Source organism: Chinchilla lanigera, unplaced genomic scaffold (genome assembly GCF_000276665.1).
Source record: "Chinchilla lanigera isolate Chin_1 unplaced genomic scaffold, ChiLan1.0 scaffold00015, whole genome shotgun sequence".
In the NCBI taxonomy this organism is placed as follows: domain Eukaryota; kingdom Metazoa; phylum Chordata; class Mammalia; order Rodentia; family Chinchillidae; genus Chinchilla; species Chinchilla lanigera.
Genome location: NW_004955416.1, coordinates 22218087 through 22241643, shown reverse-complemented (window position 1 = coordinate 22241643; position 23557 = coordinate 22218087). Strand labels below are relative to the sequence as shown.

At 41.3% G+C, this 23557-nt stretch overlaps 1 protein-coding gene across 1 annotated transcript in view; it reads right to left on the bottom strand.

Moving 5' to 3' along the window:
• Nucleotides 1-23318, bottom strand: part of Mctp2 (multiple C2 domains, transmembrane 2) — a 233957-nt gene extending 210639 nt beyond the window's left edge. Inside the window, exon 1 of the mRNA XM_005381603.2 lies at nt 23218-23318. The gene's annotated coding sequence lies outside the window, so the exon portion shown is untranslated. The remainder of the gene's footprint in view (nt 1-23217) is intronic.
• Nucleotides 23319-23557: the final 239 nt, after the last annotated feature.

The window sequence follows — 23557 nt, the reverse complement described above, 5'->3', positions numbered from 1 at the left end:
AGTGAAGAGGACAAAGGACACAAAACCCTTATGAAATCTCAGCACAATGAGAGGTCAATAAGTGGAAATAAAGAAATACTCTTTAAACCCTGGTGTTTCCAAAAAAAGACAAAACAACTTTTTTACACTGCTACCAGGTGATTGTAGTGAACATATACCACTGTTAACAAATTCAAAAAGTGTGACACAAAGTTGAATTTCATCTGATCCATCACTGTGTTGGTTTTGAGGGTTATTGTCTAAGATGGAACAATATATAACTAGACACATATTTTATGATTATTTATAATAGTCACCCAAAGAATCATACACAAGAGAGTGCAGGAAATCTGTCCACACACCAAGACCAAGGAAACTAGTTGAGGGCCTGGATCCACCAGAAATGTCCTGCATGAGTCCAGCTGAATACCTAGAGCTCATAACAATGCCTCCCATGAATTCAACTGGAGGCCCAGAGCCCATGACAATGTCTCATGTAGGCCTGTTTCACAGATCTGCGCTGGGAAGGTCAAAAGGTCAGTGGTGGAATTTAGGAAGCCTGTGCCAGTGGGATGAAGGAGCTGTGCTAGCAGGCTGAGGGATCTGCACTGGAGCTAGGAAGCAATGCTCAGAAGAACCAGAGCTCCCCCAAAAGGTACCACAGCCATCCTCAGCAACAGTGAGGTCCCAAGCTCCTCCAATGATCAAGATGGTTGAGTTCCCATCAGGGAAGCCAATGCAGTTAGCTTCTCCAGAAGACTGGCAGTGCACCATCTTCCCCTAAGGAGCCAGGAAAAGATTCTCAAAGTGAGGACCAGAGTTCCCCCAAAGTGAATCGAAGCCATTCTCAGTGCCAACTAGGTCCCAAGCTCATCAGAGGATGAAAACAGCCAAGTTCATCAGGAAAGCCAGCATGCTGAGCTCCTCAGAAACAACCAACAGCTCCTTACAGCTTCTACCAGCTCCTGACAGCCTCTCCCAGCTCCCAACAGCCTCTTTAGTTCTCAAAAGTCTTTTTTCTTCTTCTCCAGGTCTGCCTCATATGCTGCTGGCAACAGTCTTCAGGTGGGCCTCCCACACCCGGCACCATGCTTACTCAGTTCAGCTGGGGGTTATAAGCTGAACACCAGTTGTCAATCTACCACAATCATAGACTCTGACAGTTCCTCCTTTGAACGAAGTTGCAAGATCTGCTTTCCAAGTCAAATTCGACTTGCTATTCATTCCTCAATGCAGGAGTAAAATCAAACATGAGTCTGCCCTACAAACCTTGCTTCTAATGTGGATGTACTTTGACCAAGAAGATGGAGCCATTTAACACAGGAGGAATGTCAGCCCAATTTTGTCACTATAACAAAATACCTGTGACTTGGAAATTTATGAAGAGGTTTATTCCAGCTTGTGGTTCTGGAGGGTGAAGTCCAAGAGTGTCAGCGGTGCTGGCACCTGGTGAGGCCCTTACCACTGCATCTTGACATGGCAATGGGCACCATGTGGCGAGGTGGAGCAAGTATGCTAGCTTAGGTGTCTCCTCCTACTCTGAGAAAGACATCATGAGGTCCTCAATGACCTCGCTGATTCCTAATTATACATCACAGAGGTTCCCACCTCCTGAAAACAATATATAAACTTGGGAGTTTCCAAAACATGAAATTTAGGGGGCCTTCAAACAACAGCAAGGAAGTACCATGTGAGCAGAGCAAAAAATGACAAAAAGGAGAAATACTGGATATTAGAAGACAAGGATTCCAGATAGAAGAATAATTCCATGCCAAGCCTTGCAGCCGAAAGCGGGTTTTCTCCTACCAGTACCAAAGAGGTCAATACCCTATTCTAGCTGTGGGGTAGGAAGAGATGACATCAAAGAAGGGCAGAGGTGGGCAAAAACTTGGGATTGATTTTAAGTGAGCTTGGAAGTCATGGTGGGGGGGCTGCTGAGCTTTGTGAAAAGATGGACCTGATTTGGCACATATTTTCAAAGAGTCCCAGTGGCTACAATGGAGAACATGCTCCCATACAGGGCAGGAGTCAAAAGAGGGATCCAGCTAAGAAACAAGTATCAACGGTCCTTTGATTTGTAATTTATTTCCTTGGTTCTAGATTTCTTGTTGCTCAAATTTAACTGATGCTGGAAATAGAAGCCATGGACCACATCTCACATTGTACACGTGGGAATTGACAACACACAGGAATTGCCAACACGAGAAAGTTGTACTTCCTCTCAAAAGGCAGGCTCCTCTGCCTCTCTGAGACTCGCACCACAAAAAGAAACCAACCTATGGGAAAGGTTGTTTTCCTGTGACATGGTAACAGCCCTTCAATCTAAGCAACATCATATAAATTTTTGCAGATATTTAAGATTTTCAATTCTGTCTTAAAGGAAACCTCAGATTGTGTAGGGTCCTTGCCTACAAACAAAGTTCAATTATGTTATCAATAAAATTATTCATTCAACATTCTGGGAGAAAGAGTTGATTTTTTTTTCCTTCTTGGTGCTGGAATGTGAGAAAAAGACAAAATCTTCATGGGACATTTCAGAAAATAAAAATCATCGATGCTGAAACAGTCTGCGATGTATTAATAGAAAGAGACAAGTACATCAGCAAGGTCAACAGAAGAGATCTTCCCCGAGATCATTCTGCAGTTGCCAAATGATATAACAAACCCTGCTTTAGAGTGATTATTTTGTTCATTCCAATTTCCCCAGCTCCACTTCAATCCTTCTGCTTCCTGAGAAAAGTTCACTGCAATCTCAGATGCCAAGACAGTGCCCAGTGCAGAGCCGATCCTGGCTTCCTTTGGTCTGTCCTCACAACCTTGCACATAAGCCCCACTCCCTCCTTCAGCCTTCTCACCAATCACTCTACAGCTTCTCCTGGGGTCCAAGCTCCTTTTGTTGAACTACAGGCAGGTTCCTGAAGGGCTCACTCAAAATGAGATTTATCACTACTCACAGAAGATGAACACAAATGAAATTATTAAAATATTTAGTACATCAGATAATATTGAAGTATTATGGCAAAAATAAAATTGTTTTAAAAAAGAACAGTTAACTACGCACCCATCTATACCTATGTTTGCTAATCTTAAAAAAGTCAGTTGTATAGAAGAAAAACTTTTCTCTAAATTTAACAGTAGGAACCGTGAAATCTAAAGAGAGCTTCCAATCCTCTCACTACAGTAGGGCTCCACAGTACCTGGCTGACCAAATTTGAAACGTAGCAAACTTCCCTAAAGATATATTTGAAAGCATTTCTGCCTTCACTAAGCTGATCATCTCATCAGGAAAATCAGCTATAGTTATAAGAACCAACTGTTAATGACTATTTTTCCAAATAACTAATTGATTTTATCTATCAAATTTTATTCTTACAAAAGAGTAACCAAAAAGGTGTCAAATGGTGACTTCTAAAATATTCTACCTTCATAAAACCTGTTTGTCAAGCCTATGCTACATTTTTTTACCTTTCTCAAGCATAAGATATTCCAAAGTTTCAGAGGAAATATATCTGAAAGCTTCAAGATTTAGAGTAATAACATACTGACATTGTTGAAATTATAAGAAAAACAGTATTTTGAAAACTCTAGTAAATTCAGTTTTTAAATAAGTGGTCATCAGTCATTTAAAGGTTTTCATCAGTGACAAATTAATGATTATTCTCACAAGAACATGTATACAGTTAAAATTCACTCATTCATTCAATAAATATATCTACAATTTATCAAAATATAAAACCTGCCTTCTTAACCTTCATATAGTCAAGTTGTACTGATCTGAGTTTCATCCATATATGAAGTAATTACCTCAAGAAAATGAACCTTGGTACATTTTTTAAATTTCCAAATAAAGGAGATAATTAATTTAGGGAAGACAAATGCCAACCAATATTTTATAGTGAACATAGGCAAGCAATATGGTGAATCTTTTTTGTCTCTGAGTCTTTTGAATCTTCATAAATATAACAAAGATGAATAAAATTACTCTGATTGTTCATAGAAACCTCCAGTTAGACATGTTGAGCAACTTCTCAGCTAGTAAGTGGCCATGCCAGGATCTGTCCTAGGTTCCTCTTACTACAATATCTATGCTTATACACTGGGCTACACTGCCATCCCTATCTAGGGTCATGAAATCTCTCTTCTGGACAAATAAGATATAATTCTAAATGAAGAACTGAAACACTGCAAAGACATTGTTCCTGACCTTGCAATTACACTCGTGCATTAAAGTGGGAAGCAGTAGAGAAAGTAACAAAGGTTAATTAAAAGTGATGGGATTTAATTACCCTATGAAATAAGTGGCAGTAATAAATAGAAGTAATTAGGGATTAACTACAAGAACATTCAGATGCTATAAGGAAATAATTGGTGTCTCCATTTGAATACCAGAGCAGTACTCAAAGATTCCAAATGTCTGCCACTATCTGAGGCTCTCGGTATGTGTATGTACACCCCTTACTTACACAGTTGGAAATCTGATTCAGCGAATGTGAAAGCAGACAATATAGCCCAGAGCATAAAGAGCCGTGTTGAAGGCAGATGTTTTCCATCCACAATTGAGCTATAAAAATATCATTTTCTAAGATGAGAAAACTCTTTTTCAGTCTTTGGAGTGTACAGGCTACACATCTATGGATACTACAATAAAAGTAGGTCTGTGGGATGCAAAGATAGGAAGCAATCGTATGCTTTATATTTTGAACTGGAATAAAAGGCTGGAGTGCAATGCTAGTGAAGGTCATTTTTTCTCTAGATGTCAACTCAAAGAACAAGATCCACACCATCCAATCAAAGCTTTCAGAGTCCAGGAGGAGAGACAGATACTGACACACTCTCAATAGTGTGGTGAAACCCATGAGGTGTTTGGAAAAGGATGCTAACGAAGCACTGAGGAGATGTAGCAACGCAACATAAGGGCCCACAGCAAGGAAATCATCATTAGAATCAAGATTAGCAGGTGATGGAGAAGCTGACCTGTGTACCTCTGACCCATGGCTTTTGTATTCATAGATTCAACCAAAACTTAGATCTGTACTGAACATATTCAGACATTTTCCCCTTGTCATGATTCTCTAAATAACAGTGTGTAAACTATTGCAGAGCACTTATAATCTATTGATAATTATAAACAATCTAGAGAATATTTATGTTATACAGATGGACATGAATGGATGAGGTGCAAAGGCTACACCATTTTGTATATAAGGGAACTGAGCTTTCTCAGACTTTGGTATACATAGGAGTCTTGAAATTGGTCCTTCATGAATCTGGAAAGATGGCTCACTTGTGATTATATGTGCTAGGGAGTTAGGAGTGAGGAAGTAGCTAGATGGACAGCAGGGAATACAGCAGAACCACTAATTAATACTAAATACCAGTCACAGCTAGAATCCAGCTCTTGGGCTTTTTCAATGACAATTCATTAAAAGTTGTACGTTCCATGTGCTACACACATTTTAAAAATGAAGTTGTACTTAATATCAATCAATAGAAAATGCAAGACTAATTCACACTATTTAAGATGGCTAGTATCAAAAATTGCAAGTTCTGGCAAGGATCTACAGAAATTATAACCTTTGGGTGATGTTTTAGTGGGAATGTAAAGTGGTGTAACTCCTGCAGAAAAACATTATAGCAATTTATCAAAAAATTAAGCATATTTAATGATAAAGTAACACTTAGAACACAAAAAACATTAAGCATAAAATGCTCACATAATCTAGTAAATTTATTTCTGGGTTTTTTACCCAAAGAACTAAAACCAGAATTTTAAAGAACTATTTGGACATCTGAGTTCATAGCAACACTCACTGTAATAAGCAAAAGACACAAACAACCAAGTCCCCACAGGGGGTGAATAGATTAAAAATGATAGATATTTGCAATGCAATATAATTCAGAAGTACAAAGGACAGAAATTCTGACACATCCTACAGTGCGGATGAGCCTTGAAATCATTATGCCAAGTGAAATAACGCAGACACCAGCCCCCACGAGAAACAAATCAGAGATTCCATTTGTATGAAGTACTTGGAGTAGTCAATTTGTTAGCAATCAAAGCAAGATGGGGCCTACTAGTGGTGAGGGAAAGAGGAGAATCTTTATGCTTCATGCATGAAGATTTTCAGTTTTGCAAGTTGAGTTCTGGAAATGCATGGTGGTGATATCTGCCCAACAAAGTGATGTCCTTAACACCGCAGAAAGATATGCTTAAAAGGGTCATCTTTGTTATGTGCCTTTCACCACCATTTTTTAAACCTTAAAAGTTCTAAAACTGATAGCTAAGCCAAGTTGAGTGGAGTATATAGATCCATAATGTGGTACCTTTAAGGAGGATGTATGTTGTACATTAATAAGATGTTTCAGTAGCAAGGTGAAAACCCCAGGTCACGGGCTGTTATCCTTTCTCTACACCTTCAGCCAAGTCACAGCCATGTGGTCTGTGATCCGCTACTCTGATTTTTCAAGAGATCTTCTCGGCCCAAATGTTTAGGTGAAATTACTCCTGCAGTATTAGACACTGTCAACAAATCAAAAATGATCCAAGGGCCATGTGCCTGTCTTTTATAATCATGCTTCTTAGGGCACAGTATAACCCAGTGTACTGCTACTCGTTTGGATAAAACATTTGCTTGAGCTTGATAAAGATATGTTCTGCTGCTTCCTACTCTACAAAGACTCAACACCCACTCACATTTAATAAAGCAATGGACACAGGTTTTTTCTCAAGAAGGGATCATTTGTTACATTAAAACAGTTGGGCTCTACTGTGGGTATTTCTATCTTAATTCCATTTTATTGAATTCTAATAAGCATAAAAATAAAAATGAATTATTTCAGGACATTTTCCTCTTAATGTTATGGTTGTTCTGAGTGAGCTCCCTTTGCAGAGCTTAACTGAGAGATAAAGCCTCTCAGCAACCTAATAAAAAGAAAAATAGATAACTCAAAGTTGCACGATAAGGTATAAATTCACTTAGCTAAATTGTTTTCTAGGTAATTCCATGGAGTCTATTCTTTGTGGAGCCAGGTGCTTTGCCTTAATGTATTTTTAGATTTAGAGTACATTAATGGGATTCCATACAAAACTACATGGTTCACAGGTCCTATGCCAACTCCAGTGCATGTTTCCCACATGCACTTTGGAATCATTCCATGATCACAGGGGAAGAACAGGATGCCTTGCATGGTTGGCCCAAGAACACGACTGAGTTGTTGGAAACTATAGATGCACTATAAGCCTAGGATATTTAGCACAGAATATTAAGTGATGTATTTTAGAGATGCACACACATCTTGAGTAGAAAAATGAACCACTAATCGTCATTAATGTAGCCATTAAAAATTAATTATCTGATGCTATGAGCCACCTGGGAAGGATTTATAGCATAATGTATAATTTTAAGTGGAAAACACACAAATTTCAAATCTATACCTAAACGAGGTTTGCAGCTCCATAAAATTATATATACATAAAGACTAAATTGAAAAGAAACATGGACAAAGTGTTAAAGGCTGATTTTTTAAGGAGGAGAATATTTGCCTTTTTATTTTTTATTTTGATTCCTTTTAGTACTGACATAGTATAGTTTGTGTAACAAATACATGTAAAAATGAAAGCAATACCTACTGTGGTATTTTGTGGACGTGAGAGTCTATGTGTACTTTTTCCCCAACTAGAAAGGAGAAGTCCAATCAAAAACAATCTTGAGTAACAGTTAGATCTCTTCCTCCCTATCTCCCTTCCTCCCTTCTTGTGGTGTTCAGTATTGAACCCAGGGGTACTCAACCACTGAGCTACCCCCAGCTCTTTGCATTTTTTATTTTGAGGAAGAATCTCATGAAGTTGCCTTGAAATTATGATCCTCCTCCCTCCATCTCCTGGACAACTAGATTTCTGAAGGACGCTCAGATCAATTCACGGCAGCTGTCTGCAGAGCTATTAAAAAAGATTCTGAAGTTCAGTGAGAAACAGCATACCATCAACATACCCATGGCTTTGGCTTTGAAAGTGAATACTGAGGCTTGGAGCCACCAATATTCCATCTCTGTATTGGTCCTCATATCAGAAACATAGATCTAATGGAACAACCAAAAATATCCTACAGCTTTCCTTAAAAGAACTGATTCAATAAGCACTGTTAACTCAAAAAATGACAGAAATTATTAGTTTTTGTACAACAGCCAATACAGAAATGGTCATATGTATCATTTTAGGATTTAGTATTCTAAAGAATGCCACACTTATTGTAGCCACCTCATATAGTAGGGGAATGTGTCCAGAAATCAGGACAGACATCTATTTAACTTGCTTTATTATTATATTTATATTGCTATAATTACTACTTATTGGTAGTAAACTGTTATCATATTTACTATCTGTGGTGGACTGGCAACTGGTGGTGAACTTGTAACCCCCAGCCAAACTGAACTAGCATGGTGCTGGGTGTGGGTGGCCCACCTGAGGATTGCTGCCAACAAAATAAAAAAAAAATGGAGAGGAAGAACAGCTGTTGGAAAGCTATAAGGAGCTGTTGGTTTTCCTGGAGGAGCTTATCATGCTGGCTTTCTGGATGAACTCGGTTCTTCTCATCCTCAGGGAAGCTTGGGGCCTCACTGTTGCTGAGGATGGCTGTGGTACCTTTCTAGTTCTTACTTTGAGTGTCGCTTCCTGGCTACAGTGCAGATCCCTCAGTGTGCTAGCACAGATCCTTCATCTTGCTGGCACAGACTTTCTAGATTCCATCACTGACCTTTGGGCCTTCCCAGGGCAGATACGTGAAGAAGGCCTGCATGAGACATAGTCGTGGGTCCTTGACCTCCAGTTGGACTCATGGGGGGCATTGTTCTGGGCTCCAGGTCTTCAGCTGGACTCATGCAGGACATTACTGTGGGATCCAGGCCCTCAGCTGGATTCTTGGGTCTTAGTGTGTGGACAGATTTCCTGTATTCTTTTTGTACATGACTGTTTGGGTGACTATTATAAAATAATTCTATAAATTTTGTGTCCTGTATTGTTTCCCTTTTAACCCCTGAATGCAACACTGCCTCTGCACAGAACAGAAGATTTCAGAGAGAAAAGCCAATGTAAACATCTATATCTGCACAAGTGCTTGCGTAGGACACACATTTGAGTTTAATATTTAATTTAGTATTTTTCTGCTTCCCAGTAAAACTACAGATATGTACAAGACTACCATCCGTGCCGGTGTGGAGGAACCCGAATGATACTGTTCTGTACTTAGAGATAATTATCAAGAAAGGCAGAAGCTGCTCCAGCCAGGGAAGGGGGTTTACACCCCTGTCTGACTCTCCATCGGTGCAGCATGGCATGTGCTCGGCCCAGACACTTGCACCTTCACAAAGCCTCGCCGCTTGCTTGGGTAGGTTTTCCATAAATACACAGTACAATTCAACCTTCATTAATAATAGAAAATGGCTAAAAAGGAATCTAGCATTGAAAAGGTTGAGAGAGAGAGAGAGAGAATTCATTTCCACCTTTTTCCACCTGTAGAAAGAATCTTCATCCTGATGCATTCAGGATAGTGGGGGCTTTTCTAGGGAGCTAAAAGCACTTAGTGAGACAGCATATGTGTGCAACAGGAAGGGAAAATTAGCACAGTCTCTTGCAGCCTGTGCAGGGGTAAGGTGCACATAAAAGAGAGCACAGCATCCCCCAAAGAAATGAGAAAACAGGTGCATGAAACATGTGGGGTGAAACTCTAGAGATTTTTTTTGTTGGTTTGTGTTGCTGATTATAATATTTTTGTCACACAACAAATGAGGGCTCTTGCAGGTCCTAGATCAAGGGCTAGGGATTTAGCTCCGTGGTACAGGGCCTGCCTGGCAAGCGCAATGTTGTGAGTTTGATTCCTGGTACCGGAAAAAAACCCAACACCAAAAAAAAAGTTATTTGTGCAGGTCCTAGATCAAGTTTCACCTCCTAAGCAAGGTCTACCTTAACCCTAATGTTAAATTCAACCTTCTAGAATGAAGCAGTACCTCTATGCCATAATCCCTTGACACACCCAATACCCATCATGGCCCTGATGATTCAAAATAATCTTCTTAGTTTGTTTATTTAGCCTCCCAATCCACTCCCATCCCTACCCCCAGAGTACAAGTACTCTTCAGAGCAGGGACAGTATTTGCTCAGTCCACATAAACACCTGGCACCGAGCAGTTCAATTTTGATTGCATGAATGAATTCAGCAGCAATTATACCTGCTATTATCATGACTGAATACTTACCAGAAATCCAAGCCTACCTACAGACCAGTGTATTCCATCATCCTAAAGAAGGTCACAACTATTAAGTCTTCTAAAGACATATGTTGTATAATATATTTACTGCTCTAGGACAGGGATGTGGGTAACTTCACGCATGGGCTGCAGAGCATAAAATTGGGTAATGACCATCTTTAGTTCTGGAATAGCCTCATTAGAGGCCTTGGAGTAAGTGGTAAAAAGTAACCATGGTGAGGATGAGGCATGTTTTATCTGCCTGTATATCCCATCTGGTTTTTCCAAATCATTTCGTAATAGAATAACCCAGTCTTCTTACACCTTTACAAAACTACAGCCAACATCGAGCAATGAAGACCTTGACTCTCATAGCGGGATGAAGCCCACCTAACTGATCTCTAAACTATCAAATGTAGCTACAGCTCCCCAGAACTGGACATGATAGCAAAGTCTGCAAGCCCACCCTTTTCATCCCTCTTCCCATTAACATTTGGATTTCAAGAAGCAGAGTTCTCTGAGGATCCCCGAGATAGCTAGTGTCCCCCAGCGTGTCAGGACTAAGAAAAGGCAACAAGGAAAACGTCCAAGAAGCATTCCAGGGAAACTCACTGAAGTATGTTTGGTCCCCTGTGATGTGAACAGATCTGAATGTCTGAATCAGATGTGAAAATTTCTGCAAATGAATTAAAGTGAGTCAGGAAGCAAGTACTCCTCCTACATACACCTGCACATACACACCCCTGGCCCTTCCTAACCACTAAGTAAAAAGAAGTTTATAAAATATAAATTAATGAATAGCTCCTACACATCCCTGAAACATGCTTCATTTGAAATATATATTTCTAAATGTTTCAGTGATTCATTAAAGTAATATTTTCCAAGATCATATGATCTTTTTTTTTGGTTTCCAAATACTGAAAAGGATTACTATCAAAGACTGTAGTCAGCCTCATTAGTACAGTATTTGAAAGGAATTCAGTTATAGCAGCTTCTTTCAAATGAAAAGGTAAAGAACACAGTTATCAATATTAAAACCATCTATCTTTTAAAAAGGTTATATTGATTTCCCCCACCACTCTGATGTATCAAGGCCAGTACCAGCTTGATGAAGAGGTCACTCTCAGGTAACAGCTTAAATTAATAATCCCCAAATGTCCTTTCCCAATTTGCTATCATCTCTCATTCTGTGCCTTCCGCAAGTCAACTCAGAGGATCAGTTAGGAACAGGCGGAGAGCGATTACAAACATCCAAATGAATCTTCCCCCTGAGCTAAGATGTTCTCAATGTGCTATAAATATGAGGCAATTATTAGTGTCTATGAAATAAATGAACATGGTGCATTATAGTTCATTTAGGCTAAAATGAATCTTCCCACCGTCAATATTACAAACAAGGACAGCAGGAACTATTGCAGCTTCCACTTCTATAGACCACACAGGGCTTAAAAATGTGTGCAGTGCCACACAGTCAGTATACAGTGGGGTCTGAGCAAGCCAGATCTATATTCTTGATCTTTATGCCACCTTGCCTTTATGTGTCTGTCATCTAATTTCCTGAGTTGACTGTTACACAAGGTCTTTTGCTACTACCTACTGCACAGCAAAGGGTCCCTCAGCGAAGTTTTAGGAGGCTTCCCAATGTGAGAAAAGCAGTAAAGATCAATTCCGACAATTTCTGCAAGTCAGTCTCTTCCATCCATCCCATCAGATCACATTTTTCCTCTTCTCTCATTCTACACAGAGCATACTTGCCTATAAAACCCTCACTAGTCCCCATGGAGAACCAGTAAAAATTTGAATAAAGAAAGATAAATCCAGACTTTCTAGGAAGACAAGCTTTTGGACATGAGGAACTGTGCTCTCTATTACGCTATTTAAACTTGAAATCATTGCTAATCCTTTTTTGGTAATCAGAAATGTAGGCGTGAGAGTTCAGGGAAGCCGTTAGTTAGATTTCATTTTCCAAAGCCAGCCTTTAAAGCTACTCCCATCAATAGGTACTTAGGAAACACTGTCAGCTTTCTCCCCAGGGCCCTGGCTTTCATGAAATTATGCTGCAATCAGCAAGAGAATACTAAATCTAGCACTGTTGATCGGAGGTATATGTGGGGGTCTCATATCAGCTTTCTGACTTCAAGACAGTATTTGAAAGGCAAAAAGGAAAAATATCTCACAAATGAAAGTAAAAATATAAAGGAGGGTTATTTTTTGTTTTCTTTTTTTTTTTTTTTGTAAGAAAAGAGAGGTAGTACCTAGCCTTTAGTCTCTAGAAATAGCCTCAAGTTGGGTAAATAGACTCAATTTAAAACCCTGATTGTTCCCTAAAGTGTATTTGTACTTTGCTTAGTCGTTGTTTTTCCAGTAATATGGTGTCACATCCTATCTCTGCTTTCTTTTTTATTCTTATTTTGGTCAGAAAGTAATGTAGGACAAAACAGCAGAATATAGGTTTCTGATCTCTGGGAAAAAGTCCCCAAAACATGTAGATACTATCTCATCTAAACCTTTAATATTTACTGTCAAATTTCCAGATTCCCTCTTTCCTTGACACTAGGAATCCATGAATAACTTATTATATTCAAGGCTTATATTTCTACTAATATTCACAGCCCCTCAAAGCATTTTCATCTCCATTTTACAAGTGAGAAAACTGAGTTCTAGAAACATTAAAGTCCTACAGCCAATATAGGACAGTGCTGAACCTGTGTTTGTCTGAATGCAAAACCAAGACTTTCCCAGTACTGGGGTGCTGAGAACTGGGGGAGCCATACCCTGAAAGGAAGATTTTTCACTGCTCATCCCCCATTCATACCTCACCAAACAAGGCCTGCAGGAAGGCTTGTGGAACTAAGGGACAAACCTCAAAACTTTGCTCTGCTTACTCATTTCTACCACACAAGTTCTCCTGATCTCAGAGAAGCTGAGAAAATCGAAGGAAAAATGCCAAAAACTGGGGCTGGGGATTTAGCTCAGTGGCACAGCGCCTGCCTGGCAAGTACAAGGTTGTGAGTTCGATTTTCAGTACTGGAAAAAAAAAAATGCCAAAAACTTTGAAAAACCTCAAAATGTTAAACAGATTAGAGGTAGTCTTCTTATTGTCATCACCGAAGATAGATTTTTTTTTGAATGACATTTTAGAGACAACAAAAAGAGGCTGTTATCTTACCATCCAATTAACCTCGTAACATTTTTAAAATGATATGACTTAGGAAACGGTGATTGTGCACATAGACACGAAATTGAAATAAAGCTAGACCTTTTCCATAAAGGACAACTAGTATGTGTGGAGTGTTTATTTCCAAAATAAAATGCATGGAGACATAGATATGATACATTCATATACCAGCAAATAGTGTAAATATACGTGCATATGCAAAGCACTGTGCTCTGTACAATTTCTCTGGCATGCCATTCAAAAGCAACAATACCAATGCTTTACAAGAACTAACCTGGTCAGCGCTCAGCCATGGCCACAGGCAAGAAACATTTGCCAGGAAGTCGCCAATCTGATTAGCCAGATTCAGGTTATGACTGCAGACCAGAGAAAACAGTAAAATCACATACACACACACACACACACACACACACACACACACACACACACACACGACAGCCCGGATTGCCCAGCAAAATTTACATTAAAAACAAGTTAATCAAAAATAACATGTTATCTTTCACAACACAGCCTGAATGACTTGGCTTCCTGTTAGAATGAGCATAAGCAACGCCTATGAGTGTTCTGCTCAAAGCGACACGAAGTTATGCAAGGGACTTGAGGCTAGAGTTCTGGGGAGATTCAGTTACATCCTCTGGCTTTCCACTAATGCCCATTGCAGCTCTGGCATCTGCTGACAAATCTTAAGAAATCAGGGACTCTTCCATCTGAAGTGGTTCATCTCCAGGGCTTCCCAGGAGGTGTCTCAGAGCCCTTGAGATAGGAGGAGTGTTGAGAGAACTAACTCTGCTTCTCAGTGATCCTAACAACCAGAACCTCATCCCCATTTGTAAACCATGGATCCTGAAATGATTGCAGTTGATAAATACACTCAAATTCTAATAAACATGTACATAAGTAGCAGAAAATTACCTAGATCTAAACAATAGCACCACAAGAATGTGACCTGGGTTACGACATGTCAACGCCTGTTTATATTTAAAAACTCATATCATTTAAAAACAAAACCCCAGTGAGGCTGTTCTTACACAAGCATCCAGGAATTAAGTGTCTTCATTAGATGTAAGCAATGGCTTGCTTCCTTCCACAAGCTGATTTTAAGTTATGCGTTCACAGCATCACATGGGTCAGACGAAGGAGACAGAAATTTCCAGAATATCCAGCTTTGTGTACTCAAAAATCATCTGGCAGGAAATTTCTCTAACAGAATCTCTCAATTTCTTTCTCTCTTTCTCTCTCTCCACCTCAGGACATACAAGTCCATCTCCACATAAGGAGACAGGATTACAGGATTCCACTGATGTGCCATTGAAGTATCCTCTCTGGTGCTTTAAAAGATCTCCCCTCTGCACTGAGTCCTGCAATGAAAGGATCAACCACCTCCCAGCAAGAAGAGGAATTTCTGGAAAATTAGTTGGAATGGGTCCAGAGACTCAGTCTTGTATTCAGACACCTTCACTAAGAAGCCAAGTAGAGATGAATGACTGAAATGGAACTAACTTGAAATGGAACAAAAGACAAAATACGTAAGAGGCATATGCCAGAATTCCAAATGGTTGAGTAACCTTGCAAAAACTACCGACTTCTGACTCTCGGTGTTCCTTTCTGTAAAATGGGGATAACTCCTACCTAACAGAGTTACTGAGGGCGACAGAGTGACTAAGAGAGTGTTCCCACCAACTCAGTGCTCAGCAGGGCCAGGCAGAAGCACACTCAATGAAATCCATAGCAGCTGAGTCTGCATGTCCTGTAATCTAGGAAAAGCAAGTAACTTCTTTCCCTAGATGAAAATAAATCAAAACTCTCAGGGAAAAGATACTATTGGCATCTGATCACAAAAACTAGGCAATAAATTAGTGGCTTTATGGTGATAAACCTGGAAGCAGATGTGATCAAATGCCAAGGTGCCCCTAATGACCACGGCCACACCCACTTGTGCAAACTTTTTTGTTTGTTTGTTTGTTTTCCGGTACCGGGAATCAAACTCATGACGTTGCGCTTGCCAGGCAGGTGCTGTGCCGCTGAGCTAAATCCCCAGCCCCCACAAACTTTTTTTTTTGGTGCATTAAAAGTGCATCATGTTTAAAGACAGTTCTTGCACCCTCTCAGTCCTGCCATGTCTTCTGGTTCAAATATTAAAAAGCAAACTTGCTGGGAACCTTCTTTCTTATCTCATGCTAAAGCTCCTCGTCAGAGTGCCAGCTCACATGATGACTTAAGGGAGTGAAGAAAATGTCAGAGAAGTTCTACCTGCTTAGACAGGCCTAGAATAATGAAGGCAAAGTCTGCCAAGGATTCCTACAGAGTTCAAAGCACTCACCCATGTGGGAAGGAGGTCAGCAATACACAAACTAAAGAAAAACGATGGGATCAAGGTTGCTGCAGAGAAGGAATGCAGGTGGGCCTCTTCCTGCAGCAAATGAAAAAAGTTCAAGAGCAGAATGACAAGCACATTTATACGCAGAAAGTTACAGACACACTTTAACCAACGGACACGGTCACTGGCTACTACCTTGATGTGGGGTACAAACCCTGTGGCGGGAAGATTACAAGTTCAAACCCAGCCTGGGCAACTTCCTGACTTAGCAAGTCCCTGTCTCAAAATGAAAACTTAAAAAGGGGCTGGGGATGCAATTCAGTGAGAAGGTCTTGGGTTTAATCCCCAGTACTGCAAAGAAAAAAAAGAACAAAGGAAGGAAGAAAAAGAAAGAAAGCACAGCTTATTCATGGGGTGGCAAGGCAGGCTGAGCTCCAAGGTCATTTTCAGACTGTAAACCTAGGAAGCTAGGCTAAATCAATATCTTTTACATTAAGCAAGACTGGTGGTTCAAGCAACATAATGTTTTTCTCTGATATACTACCTGAGTCCTCAGGCTAAACCCTCGCATGTTTCAGAATAGTAAAGATAGTCCTCTTCCACCACCAAAGAAGAGAAGAATCACATAACCATTGTTTTGTTGTTGTTGTTACTGGTTAGGGTTAGGTGAGGCTGTTTGTTTTAGGATTTTTGTTTCTGGCCTGGCGCACGCGTGCGTGTGTGCGTGCGTGTGTGTGTGTGTGTGTGTGTGTGTGTGTGTGTGTACACGTGCATATGTGTGTGCTTGGTTTTCCACTGTCACTTCCATTATTTCCTGGATCTAAAGAGACTTTGTACAACACTTCTTAGACCATGCGCACAGCCACACAGACACATTTACTATTTTCTTTTTTGGTTATTCCATTAGTACATAGGTCTTTCCTGAATATTCTCATCCACTTGCCAACACTGCACTAACTGAACTTCAGCGGACTACCTTAAACTTTAGTTCCTCCAAAGCAGCCGTCCACCTAATATCTTGGTCTCAAGGTTCATCGACACGTGAAGTGCATCAGACACACAAGCTTCCATACGGCATGGTTTCCAAGAAACCCAAAATATAAATGAAGAGCAAAATGAAAGCTACATGAGAAGAAGTAGAGAGATAGCTCTTTCTCAAATGGGAAGGGGATTAAGGGATAGACGGAGGTGGAAAGGAGAGAAGAAAGGTGTTTTACATACATGTACCAACTCTCCACAATGAAGGTCAGCATTGTGTACTGCAAACATGCACTCATGAAAAATTAAACATGCTTTAGAAATTTAAAAAAAAAATCATCGATTGATTTCTCAAAACCCTCTGGGTGTTTTATACACCTCACTCTGTGTTCATCGCCCTGCCCCAAGAGCTCCTCGTCCACAGCTTCTCCAGACCGCCCCTGCTTCCCCTTCCTGCTAAGGGCAGGCGGCACTGCCTGGCGGATGCCCGTCCACTAGGCCCCCCGCCCCTGTGCCTCATCCTTTATAAACACTGCTTTCACTGCAATCACTCTTCAGATGTGAGGAGGTGGAGATCCGTTTTATTCACAACCAAAACTCCAGCACACAGCATGCACAGTACATAATCAATGAATGATTTCTGATTAAAAATCAAATATTTGTTTCAGGCACTTTTTAGCACAAGTCTTAAACAAGGCTTTTACTTAATTCTGAGCACCTAAAAAAACCTATGAATCCTATTTAATACTAACTTTTTTAACATGGGTACCAGCAGCAACTACAAATGGGTACCGGCCAATCTGTATGGCATACAAAAATGATATAGTTGATTCACATAAATGAAAAATGATGGATTTGCACAATAAGAAATAAGGTAAAATTATATATACAATAAATATTTCTACCTTCTGAAAAGGACGAAATTTTGAAAACCAACTGTCAATAAGCCCTCAGCCCCCCTGCTGGGCTCTTGTTTCTTCTTCACCTTGAGGATCTCCTCCCAAAAGCCAGATCTCAAGCAGTCAGGCAAGTTAAAGGCCAATGGGAGGGGAAAATTCATCTCTGCTCTCAGAAGAATAAGCAGGACTCGACCTTTTTCACCTTGTACTTCAAAGAAATTGCACTGTGTTTGCATCCTTCCTGGCCAGAGGGAGAAATTCTAAATTTCCTTTGTGACTTGGCTTTCACTTACCCACTCTCCACCATTTAATCATTGATATTACTCAGTTATTATATCAACTGCACTATTCAATCAGCTGATAGCTAGTTGATTACTCAGCTATTCCCTAAAGATCAGTTCCTTCAAATCTCCACATTGCCAACATCTTTGCCAAACTCCAGACTCTTCTTTGATTCAATGTCCATCCTTGGGTCACCCACACATTTCAGTGTCGCAGAACCCATAGTGTTCATAATTCACCGAATATAGCGTTTCCTTCTCCAATACTAACTTGTGTTATTGGCACAAGCCTGACGCACAGGACCATCTCCTCCTTTGCTTTCAGCGCCCACACCTACCTAGTCTCCTTCTTACTGTCCTAGTTTTCTCTCAGATCCTTCTAAACTTCTACTTCCCTACTAACTTCAGCCTGGTAATGGCATGGCCAAATGACAATAATCTGGACGCTTTCCTGATGCTGGTCCACAGCCAGAAGGACAGGGTGTCTAACTCTGCTCCCCACAACGTCACTCTGCCGGTCCAGAGGGGTCAGGTCTGCTTGGCAATCTCTGTATCTCTCTGGCGCCTAACACAACAGTCAGTACAATGGGGCAGGCAATCTTTACAATATGAAGAAAAGAAAGCCTGGGAGACAGCAGGTACTGGCAGTTTAGGTTCTGCTGTCCACCATGACGTTAAGTTCATATTTGTCCCTGGAAAAAAAATCAGAGACAATAAATAACCTAAAACTCATACTCAAGGGCAAACCAGCATTCTACACACCCCCACATCTGCTCATGCCCATATCCACATATCATTATTCACAGTGTCTCACATCATGGAACTATTCCAGTGGCAAATTATATTGAATTTTGGACATTTTCTTTTAAGAAAAAAACTGAAAAAGCAAGGCACAGTTCTTCTGGATGTCTTCTAACACAAAATCACCTTCAAGTCCATTTTGTTCTTAGGGAAGGCATTGGCTTTTAGGAGAAGAGGCTACTATTCTGGCCTGGGTATGTAGATCAATGGTAGACTGCTTGCCTAATATTTAAAAGGCTCTGGATTTAATTCCCAGCACGGTAGGTAGATAGATAGATAGATAGATAGATAGATAGATAGACAGACAGACAGATAGGCAGACTGGATGCTGGATGGATGGATGGATGGATGGATAGATGCATAGACGGAAGGAAGGAAGAAATCTCAGCATTTCTAAAGAAAGCAACTTTCGACATTCACCAACAGGGTTCCCCACTGAAGCAATCCACAGAAGCAAATTATAAAGCTATAGGAAGGGGCCATTCTGTGTTATACAATCATACATATGTAGTCATGTCCTCCTAAAATTTTTAAAGCTTGTACTAGTAGTGAATGACAATAGCATTCTTCCTTTAGAATCTGGGAATTTGTCCCTCTGGAAAATCTCCCAAAAACCCAAGTGGTCAGGACATGACAAGAATATTAAATAGCTCATGCCACATCCCAAGCAATCTCAGGTCTGCCTCTCAGACGCTAACACAGCAGCAGCATCCAGGAGAACTTTCCCGAGTGGAAAGAGACTGAAGTTTCTAGAACCACCTTCCTTGTACTTGAATCCTGGCTCGGCCATTTTCCAAATGTGTGACCATGGAGAATCTCCTCTATTGCTCTCTGCCTTGGTTTTCTCACATTCAAATTTAAGTGCTAAGAACCATGTCTTATTTTACTGATGGTTGAGAAAAAAATTTTTAGCACAATGCCTAGCATAACATGAGTGCTCAATACTGTTAGTGATAGTCACACAAATTATTATTACACTAGTGGAATATCCCTCATCCAAAACATTGAAAGAGAAGTCTTTTTAGATTTTGGATTTTTCAGATTTGTGAATATTTATAAGTGCAGCAGGAAGTATCATGGGAACACATCCAAGTCTAAATATATCCATTTATTTTTCATTTATACATAGCCTCCAGGTCCTTTCACACATTATTTTAATAATACTGTACATGAAACAAAGTTCCATGACAATGGAATTTTCTATTCGTAGTATCATGCCTGCCCCTCACATTTTGATTATGGAGCACTTTGGATTTCAGATTAGAGATACTGAGCCTGTATTACAATAACATCATATTAGCATTAGTGTTACTTCCCTGTCTTTATCTGCACAGTGGATCTCATGCCCCACACACTCTCTTAAACTGATTTTTTTTTTTTTGTCTTTTTTGAGACAGGGTTTCACTATACAATTCAGGCTGGCCTTGAACTCACTTTGTAGCCCAGGCTGGCCTAGAACTCACAGCCATCATCCTGCCTCAGCCTCCTATCCCTTAACCTTTAAAAAGCTGCAGTTCCCAAACTTTTGCATGTATCACAATCATCGGGAGTGCTTAAAACAGACTCCTGTGCTTCAAATTCAGAGCTGCTGCTGAGGAGTGGCAAGGGGCAGGTGTGTCTAACAAGTTAATCTCATGTAGGAGCTGCTGATCTGGAAGGACAGAGCAAGAAACACTTAGGGACATCCTTGATGAACAGATTTTAGCTCCAAATCTACAGGGCTTTCTACGGCCCTCTGCCCACTTAGAATGCCCTTTGCAGATTGCATCTCAGAAACTTCACTAAGGGCTCCAAACTGAGCTCAAGCACTAGAAACTCCACAAAGCTCCCATGGCACCTTTATACAGGCACCTAAAGCAACACACAGTGGGCAGGAAAAGCAGTTCCAAGAGACCAGGAGTTCCTAGGTGTCTACTTCATACTTGCGACAAAGATCTTCAGTAAACAGTGACTGATAAAGACAAATTTGGGAGAACCAAAGGCCAAAGATATCCCCAGGGAACCAACCCGTCTAGAAGCCTCAGATTAGAATCTAGCTCTTCTATGACATGTGCACCTAGAATCTTTGATGAAGTGGAAATCTCTGTCAGTTCATCTGGCAATGGCTTCTCCCTCAGGAGTCCCCAAGTCCTTTGCCTCCAGCCACACTTTGCCTCTCACTCCTTGAAGATAAGGAAACATCAGTTTTAAGCTTCGCACCAGGAAGGCCCCCGTGGGTACCCTAGGCTGCTAGCGGTGCTGAGTATTCTCAGGAGAGGGGAAGCCAGGTTGCAAACAGGAAGCGTGTCTATATACACATTGCTGGTAAATTGCCCAATAAGATTGCCAGTTGAAAATGACAGAAATTTCCAACGTGTTATCACTTTTTTCCCTCTAAATAAATATACTATGTTATGCCCAATTTTGTATTAATTTTCTTAAATAAGGTCCCCAAACTGTTCCCTTTCAGGGTTCACAAAATGTGCAACTGCTTCTGCTCCTTGGACCTTTGGATTTCCTGAAAGTCTCCAAATTTATCACCCACTTACTCCCCATTAGAACACCACATCCAAGGCAAGCACACTTTTATAAACCGCTCCTACAGAGGATTTTAGATACTTTTAAGGAGGAATTCAAGAAGTCTTGTGATTTTACTGCCAAATAAAGGTGGACAAAATGTTCAAGCCAGGCATGATCCAGGCAGAAAATCCTATCTGATCTTCTGCACACAGCAAAAGACTTACCTCAACAGTTAACTGGCAACATCTCAAAGTATCTTCAGTTTTAACCCTTCCACTTTTGTGTAATTACCAACCATTACAAGAAAGAGTTAGGAGAGCATGCATTGTCCAGAAAATATCACTATACTTTAAATTCTAAAGTACTTTTTTAAAATCCCATTTTGTACAATATAACTTTGAGGATCACTTTTGTAATTTACATGCATTTCCAAAGTTCTCATCTGAGGTGTTGTGGATCATTTTTACTCAAAAGTTAAATTAGAAATTTTGGGATGCCTTGCTAAATCTGCCCATGGTAGTAACCTATACTTCCAGAGACAGGCTTAAAGAAAAATGGATTTTGTCTTTTAAAATAAATATTAGACGCATTCAGGCATGAGTACAGCTTTATACACAATCACGAAAGCCTTTCTAAGTAGCAAGAGTAGCCAGGTCACAGCCATGGAAAGAAATCAATCTGAATTATGCTAAAAATAAGTGAATACTATGAAAATCAGCTCTTCCTTCTGTGTGTAACATAGACAGAGCATATATAGTTTTACTAATTGGCCCCATTTGGATCTGTTAGGCCCTTAAAAATACAGTAAGAAAGACACATAATAAACTTAACCTTTAAAAAACCAGCTATTCACGTGTGTCCCAGCTAGGTCATGGTTAAGCCACATCAGAACAATGAAAACAGCTCTCCTTTTGTTCAGGACAGACTACTTTAACCTCCAGGAGATAGATTTTAAGACCATAAATTTGAATTTTAATTCCCAGCGAATCTGCCAGATTGAGCTCTCTGCATAGCAGTGTGAAATATCAAATACATCCACAATCAGTTTCTAGGTCAACCACTCACATTGTACAAATGACTGGGTTGCGCCTTGCCTTGGTTCCTCATCAGTACAGGGGAATAATATCTACTTGGTGTGTTTCATTCCACAAGATAAAAACACCTAGTAATTGATTTCTTGCTTCTTTGTCCCCAGTACCGGGCTGGAACTCAGGCCTTGCACGTGCTAGGTAAACTCCACCACTGAAAGCCAGCGCCAGCCCGGTAGTTGATTTCTAATGACTTTAAGGACGGTTTTGATAATTATCGCCGTGTGTGACTGATCAGGCCAGTGGCAGACACTCTTGAAAGATTTGCCTTGAAAGATTTCCCTGCACTTGAAAGATTGCCTTGAAAGATTTCCCTGCGCTTAGGTATCAGTGATTAAAGAGGCCCCTGTGCTCATCCGTCAATTCCCGTCTGTCAGGAATAAGTGCCCTAAAATTCCCCTCTGTATCAACACCTGTGTTAGCAAAGCCCAAAGCAGCCTATGTAAATCCAAGCATTTGAAAGTCATCAGAACACAATTTGAATAAGACAGCCAGTCTCTAATCCACAAACCTACTCTAGGACTTTCTGCGGTGCTGTAACTGAGCAAATGCGGCTCGAGGAGCCGGAGCTGAGCCTCCCGTCCCCAGGAAGGAAAGGCATCAAAGTCTCCCCAGGCGAGGAACTGACCTCCGCAGGAAGCGTCCAGGCAGTGGCAGTGAGGCGATTAACTCCAGTGCGCCCTGGGAGGTCTGAACGTGTGGCCTTTAACACGCAAAGAAATCCCAGAGCTGGCTGCCTATCCCCCGAGCTCCTCAGCGCTCCACTCCCTGAATTTCTGCTTCTGGTCCTCCAGACACCTCTGAGCCCGCAGACACTCTTACCCCAGTAGCCACGGGGCTGTGGGCCCCCGGAATTCCCATCCTGTCTCGCCCCACTTGGAATGACAGCTGACACCCACACCCGGGGAGAGCTGGGGCCCGGCCCGCGCGGCCAGGTGAACGGCGCCGCCCTCACCTGTTCCAGGCCGCGTCCCGGGGCTGCAGAGCCGGGCGGGGCTCGCCCCTCACCTGCGCGGGACCAGCCGCGGCGGTGGCTGTCGCTGTCCTCGCTGCCCCGGAGCGTCGGAAGCAGCCCGACGCGGCTGGGCGGGGGCATCACCGAGGGCCCCGGACTTCCTCGCCGGCCGCGGGAGCCCCGCCTTCAGGGGGAGGAGGTGGCGCGTCACCTTCCAGCCGCCTCGGCCGCGCGCGGGCGCAGCTCCGCCAGGTGTTAGGAGAAGGCGCCGCGGCTCGGTGCAGGGCGCTGGTGGGCACGGAGCGGGGCACTGAATCACTCCTGCCGTGGCCCACAGGAA